The sequence below is a fragment of the Vanessa cardui genome, chromosome 3 (assembly GCF_905220365.1).
Source record: "Vanessa cardui chromosome 3, ilVanCard2.1, whole genome shotgun sequence".
Taxonomy (NCBI): domain Eukaryota; kingdom Metazoa; phylum Arthropoda; class Insecta; order Lepidoptera; family Nymphalidae; genus Vanessa; species Vanessa cardui.
Genome location: NC_061125.1, coordinates 7,986,261 through 7,993,875, shown reverse-complemented (window position 1 = coordinate 7,993,875; position 7,615 = coordinate 7,986,261).

The following is a 7,615-nucleotide window of genomic DNA, read 5'->3' as shown; positions in this document are numbered from 1 at the left end:
AAATAATAATCGCTTTTTTAATTAAACGAAGTCATAAATACGCGAAGTTCATTATAAATTAATTAACGTATTTTAAGACCATCTTAATAACGTAATTATGCTTGAAGAAATTTTCACTCGTTACGTTCATCTATATTTGACAAATTGAGCCATTAAGATTGAAATATAGTTTAGTTTATTGCTGAGATTAGAATTATACTTTCAAGTACGATAAATTGTTTTTATAACAAAATTTTATTAGTATTAATGTAATACATTTTCATGTTTTTATGCTTTGAAATAAATTGTATTTGGAGGTAATTTATCACATGTGTATACAAGTGATAAATATATATTATTAGATATAACATAAAAGTATACAATTACGTTTTAAATTTATAGAAAGAAAAATTGCGAAGCTACTTTCAAAAAAAATATGTACTAGAAAACCTTCTTCGGAATATGTACCTACCTCTTCCATGTACTACCATATTAATTAAATAGTTACTTTAGTTAGGCATGACAAATAAATATATTATATTATATAATAAATGTTGTATAAAATATGTTAAATTAAATATGTTCTATATATCTTCTTTATTATCTTATATGCAATTGTATTTCAGACAAGGAGACCACTATTAAGTGGTAGCCATATGTGCAGAACATTCGCGAGTGAAACGCAAACAGAGGCTCCATTTTTTCGTCATCCACCTAGTCCGATTTGACGTTAATCTGATACGTCCTGAGAAAAATCGGACAAACGACAGAGGGCTTTCTATTTTTTTACCTCCGAGCTGATTGAGAAATTTTCGACATAAAAACACAGAAGGTTTTGTTTTAGCCAGATCTGTGAGTTTGTCTACCGGAATTTATAGCCATATACTTAATTGAGTACTCAATTATAAATACCAGATATTAAGTCTTGTGTGATGTATAGAAATATAAGTAAGAAAATGAATGACGTTGGAAATGTATTACATAATTTGGATAGAATGTTGCAATTTTAAGCATAACGTTATTGCTCAATATAAACTTTAAAGAAAAAGGTGGTAAGTATTTTTAAATTTCGAACAAATTTAAAGAAATGTTCAAAACATATCCAAATAAATACAATGTAGAAAAGAAGAATGATTGACCAACAGTCTTTACAGAATTTATTTTAGACTAAAATAATTTCTTCGATACGGGTAAAACAGCGGCTAGAAGTTATTTCGATATTCACTTTTCTGCTGCCACTCTAATCCATTTTCCCGATACTTCGTTAACTTTATCGCTAAAAGATTAATCGACTGAACGCTCCTGCCATTAATTCGATATCGGTGATATCTATCAGTAATTACAAGGAGACAGATTATTTTTAGCTGAACTTTAAGAAACTTGAAACTACTTTCAGTTTTGGATCTCATTCGAAATGTTTTAACGACTTGACTGAACTTGTTGGCATTTAAAAGTTACTTTATTTAATTGTTTTCTGTTCTTAAACGTTCGTTTATTTCAATAGTAACTGCAAAGACTTTCAATGGATTAATATGGATTTAAAATAATGGAACATAAGCTTTTATCTCATTGCACCGTACGTTTCTTTTCGAACTCTGCTAATAAACGAATTATTGTTTTTGTATGCGTAATTTTGAATGATGCATTTTTATTTAAATATCTTTTAATATTTCTAATAACTAGTCAGAATGATTAATCGAACAAATATACCTGTTTATTTATTTATTTATTTTGTATTAGCTTCAATAGCGCAATGGCTTACGGGCCGCCTAGCCTAAAAAGTCGTAGGATCAATCCAGACCCCAAGGACTATTTGCGTCCCCACTCCTAATACAAGTGAAAAGAGTGAATAAGAAAGAGTGAATATTTTCTTGGACAATTTAGAGGTTTTCAAAGTTTGACATAAAACTTATGTCTCATAATAGCAGGCGGCCCGATAATGATAAAAAGATACAGATTCGCTCTTCATCCTGCCGCTCTCAATATCTGATGGGACGGCAATCCGACTCGGCTGGAACGAGTAACTCTTCGGGCTAATTCAAATCAATTTAATATTTTTTTTTATTATTGTATGAAAGCTTATTGAAAAATAGGACATTAACAAAATCGCTGAGTTTCTTTCGTCGGTTCTTTTCAGGCCGGACCGTTTTAAAATAAACGGTCCGTCATAATTGAAATTGTTTAGTTTTGCAGTAGGAATATCTGAGTGGGAAAGTTTGTAAATAGTTCATTTAATTATAAAATTAAATATGCTCAGTCAAAAAACTACACTTTAAGCGGCCGCGTGGTTTATTAGAGCCAGGTAACAGGCTTACTTGGTGGTAGGGCTTTGTGCAAGCCCGTCTGGGTAGGTACCACCCACTCATCAGATATTCTACCGCTAAAATAACAGTGCTCAGTTTTGTTGTGTTCCGGCTTGAAGGGTGAGTGAGCCAGTGTAACTACAGGCACTAGGGACATAACATCTTAGTTCCCAAGGTTGATGGCACATTGACGATGTAAGGAATAGTTAATATTTCTTTCATCATCATTTCATTCGTCATTGTCTATGGGTGACGGTGACGTACCAGGTGGCCCATATGCTCGTCTGCCAACCTATACCATAAAAAAAGCTTATTGCAAAAAACGACATTAAAAAAAAACGCTGAGTTTCTTTCGCCGGTTCTTCTCAGGCGGATTGTTTATTTTAAGTCTTTCATAATTTAAATTTTTTATTTTTGCAATATGAATATCTAAGTGGGAAACTTTGTAAAAAGTTTATTTAATAATAAAACTTAATATGCTAAGTCAAAAAACTACACTATAAGCGGCGGCGTGGTTTATTAAAGCCAGGTGACGAGATTATTAAAATCTTAGACATTAACTATTTCGGACAAAATAAAATAATAAAAATTACTGACATTCAAATTGACATCGCCAGTACATCATGGGCAATTATTTAGTTTTGAAATTATTGGAATAACTAAAATCCATTAAACAAAGAATTTGGTCGAAAACGTTTTGATTATTTATCACGCATATCATCATCATTATAACATTCATACGATATTATGTATCGAAATGTATCGGAATCGAAAACAAACATTTTAAGCAGTTCATTAACATATTATTGATTTCTGTAACGATATTTGAATATCATAATAAACTAATTTTAAGGGATGGTCTGGGGAGATTATATAATGTTACATAGACTTTGAGAAAAGTTTCAAAGAAAAATTTGTATTGTACTCTTCAATTGACGTAGCTAATCATGTTTCTTTCTTTTTAATTTTATTTCGTAATTCGTATACAATGTGTATAGCAATGAAATATATTACAAGTATTATGGGTGTCTCAGATATTATTCATTAAAAAAAATAGTGTACATAAATAAATAAAATAAAACATAAATATATAGCTTGTTATGAAAATAGGTAGGACTTTAAATAAGTCCCTCTATATACTATTTACCCTTATTATCAACTTTATCTAGGTTATCTAGGTTATCCACAAAATGAATACTTCGCGCAATTGTTTTGAATCATTGTGAGTAAGAGTGATTATAGATACATGTTACAATCCTATCCATCCCTGCTGCATTTAGCTAATCCTAGACAATGACAGTATCAGTGTTAAATCAAAAACGGTTATGATTAAAGTTTTTTGCATATTTTTTATACGAAAATGAACATTGTACTCAAAGTAATAAGAGGAGCTATAAAACAAAAAAGTGCAATAAACAAAGACGAGGGATTTTAAAGTAGTTTCATGACTGATTTAATATCAAAGTTCGTCGGCCAGCGACACGAGATGGTCGTTTGTTCTAGGATAAGAAACAATTCTTTTTGTTTTAAAGGAAACTTTTAAGAAAGTAGGAAGGAAGGCATTTATTGCGCTAAAAGCTTCGCCCGAACTAACTTTAAAATGGATTCAACTTTGTCCGTTGCATTTAGAGGATTCTGTTACACCGATTTGTAACTTATTCAATTGTCTCATAGACATACTTTGATATCCTTCTAATCTAAATGTTCACGGCAGATATTCTCGAAGTGATGATACGTTAAAGCGGTCTTATTCATGTGCAAATATCTTTGATCATCTTTATATTTTATTGCATATAGTCCATTGGGACCTCTGATACGTCCCGGAGAATGTTTAGGCACAGGAATAAAACATGACATTGTATAAAGTGTTTACTAATACGAATAAATCGTCGACGTGACTTTATACCAGTCCCAGACTGGTGTGTAACTTACTGTGTAAATAACATTCATTCATTAATGAATTATTCCGCCACCAAAAGCATTTGTGTTGCATATTATAAGGTTGAATGAACCGGTGTGACAAACGGGAGCCCAATGTGGATCCCATGGTTGGCAGCTCATTGAGAGCGTAGTGTGTCTTTTTAGCATGGCGAAGGGTAAGGACAAAAAAAAAGCAAATTATTTTCTATTAAAATATATTTAGAATATTTTTGATAAGATGTGTCGTTTATAGTCTAGTTTATAAAAATTATATAAGCAACTTTATGAAAAGTAAGTTAATCAACGGATGATGTATACAAGATATTATAATTTTTATTAACATCATGATACCACTGCACACTTTTCAATACTGTATTAATTTGGTTATGTAAACAATATTCAAAAGTGTAAGTAACTATTCCGTAAATGTTATACATACTGTTTGTAAGTTTTGTGCATTGTAGAAATTGTAAATAGTAGAGGGTTTGAGAGTTTATTCAAAATATTCAAAAGTTTTCATGTTTATGGATTTATGCGACGAAATTCATTTTCGAGGTTTAAAAAAGGGTGAACTGGCAGAAATCGTCACATAAGGAAAAACCGATATCTCTCTTAGTCTACTGCAATTATTAGTATACAGTTTTGTATAAAAATATTTAACATATTTTTTTTGTCAATGTTTTAATTTTTTTGGTAACAATTATATAATTTATTAGATAGATTGTAGATAGATGATAGATTAATTTAATTTTGTCTATTATTTACAACGAAAGCAACTTTGTTCCAACTGAGTGTTTCCTTCTTTTCTTTTTCTTTTCTTTCTTCCAATCCTTCTAAAATATAACTTATTACTAAACCAAATTTCGATAGATCCTCTCAACGATGATAAAACTCATATTAATTCCAAAATATGTCGTTATGTTGAACGACGGCAATTATGCATTTAATGGTAATAACAACGGTTGTCTTGTTACCTCTTGGTGGTAAAATAGCCGTATGATATAGTGAAACGAAATCTCTTTGGAAGCGAGCTCTTAATCTTATTGTTCTTTACTGTTTTCTTATAACTGATACTTTAGTGACTTTGCATGCCGAATGATATTGCTTCGTTCTGTATTTCATAATTCGGATGAATAAAGATGTATTGTTCTATGAAATAATTTAATGTATTTGTAGATTTTTAGCTCGAGTGCAATTATAAAAGCTTAAAATATCTTTGGATCCATATGGATTGCAGTGACATTTCTCGAGGGAGATAAGCCAAGCCATCGGACATATTATGGTGGATAAGTGTATGCATATAATGTGAAGTCTCTATTACTATTATAATACAATACGAACAGAAAGGGTTCGTGTGTTAAAAACTAATTACTTTTTATACTATGACACTACATCTACGTCAGGTTAGATTTGTTTGATCACTCAAATTGTAAACGATAAGTCACAGCAGAAGACTTGAAATATAATTTGTATAAAAATATGAAATGCTTTAAATATATGTATATACTCGTACATCTGTTTATACTACGTGCTACTATTCTTTATAAGATTTTTGGCGTGATTGATATTTCCAGGATTTATTTATATTAAGCCATCTGTTTAACAGAAGGCTTACATTTGGTAATTGTAGAACTATATGTGAGCATCAAATAAATTAATTTAGAAAATGTTCATTATACGGGAAATTGTAAAGATTTTTTGACAAAACAGTTAGCTTAAAGTTTTTATTTGTACAATCATGAGCTAGCCACTTAACAAACGAGGCAGTGAAAAAAACACTTATTATGCGTAAATACACACACGGATGTGCGGACTGCGGATGTGTTGCCAGTTCTTATCAGAAGAATCTACTTTCCGAACCAGTGGTAGCTTCACATTTCACATATAAGACCTACTTGAATAAAGTATACTTTGATTTGATTTGGCTAAGCGAACTTTTATTCCAACCGTATTAAGTTCAAGTGATACGTTTGTTTATGTATAGATATAAAGGTGTTATCCATTCGACAGTTGTTTTTAATGTTTCAAAATTGGTAATGTTTCATGTGGCAAAGACAAGAAATGAGCCGTTGTGAACGACGCTGAAACAAAAAAAATGGTACAAACATTCGTCCAAAAATTATATATATCTTCGCTATTTGCAATTAAAAACGATGAACTGTGGAATAAAAATGTAAAAACCTTTCTAAAATATATAACAGTTATTCATCTCTGGGTCGTTCATTCTTTGCCTAGATTATCAGAATTGCAATTCAACGGAGAAATTCTACTAAAATTTTACAAGGTCATTTGCTAGCTATTTTTAATGTTTATATCTCTTTGCTCACTACTTTGCACCCGCCCGAGTTTGAAGGGGGAGGTGGTGTGGCTGGCTTTAGCTATCAAAGGTTCTATTGCAAACCAAAATCTATCTTTATCCCAGTTCATTCAGATCCATACAGATATTATAGCTCAATTAAATATCGTCCAAACTTTGTAACATTAGAAAGATTACAATTATCAAGGCATATTTAAATTTGATTATTATTATTTTTTTACATTTATTGATATGATGCTTATAAATAACGCTCTATAAGGTATTATGTCACTACACAACAGCCAATAAAGATTTAATATAAATAGCCAACTACTAGTATTGATAAGCTGAGATGCCCCAGTGGTTAGAACGCGTGTATCTTAACCAATGATTGCGGGCTCAAGCCCCGGCAAGCACACTATATGAGCTTAATTTGTATTTATAATTCATCTCGTGCTCGGCGGTGAAGGAAAACATCGTGAGGAAAATTGCATGTGTATAATTTCGTCGAAATTCTGCCACATGTGCATTTTACCAAGCCGCATAGGAACAGCGTGGTGGAATATGTTCCAAACCCTCTCCTTAATGGAAGAGGAGACCTTATGTCAGCAGTGGGAAATTTACAGGCTGTAACTTTACTTTACTAGTATTGTAGAAACGTCTTGGAATAACTTTCTCCACAAAAAGTAGCTCTGGCCTCAGCCCAGCAATGATAGGTAGATAGTTATTAGACTCTCAATTTTTTTAAATCATCAAACAGACGTAATTATAAAGCAGTTTGAATCCCTCATTATAAAACGTGTATATAAAAGTAACAAGTTTTAAATTACACAAAGTTATTTTCCTCGTTCTAAATATAGTTGTTACAAAACTACGACCATCATTTCAAAGAAGAACCAGTTCCCGGGAGATACAGTTAATTTTTCATATCCTTACTTGTGAATCGGAACACGTATGCAATTTCCTTTTCAGTTAGTTTCAACTTTTCATTGCGCTAAAATTGTGGAATATGTTTATAATTTTGATATAATATCATTCTGTAAAATTAGATTCAGACTTGATTAATATTTGGTAGATAATAAGACGGTGACAATTACATCGATATACTTTATTTTAG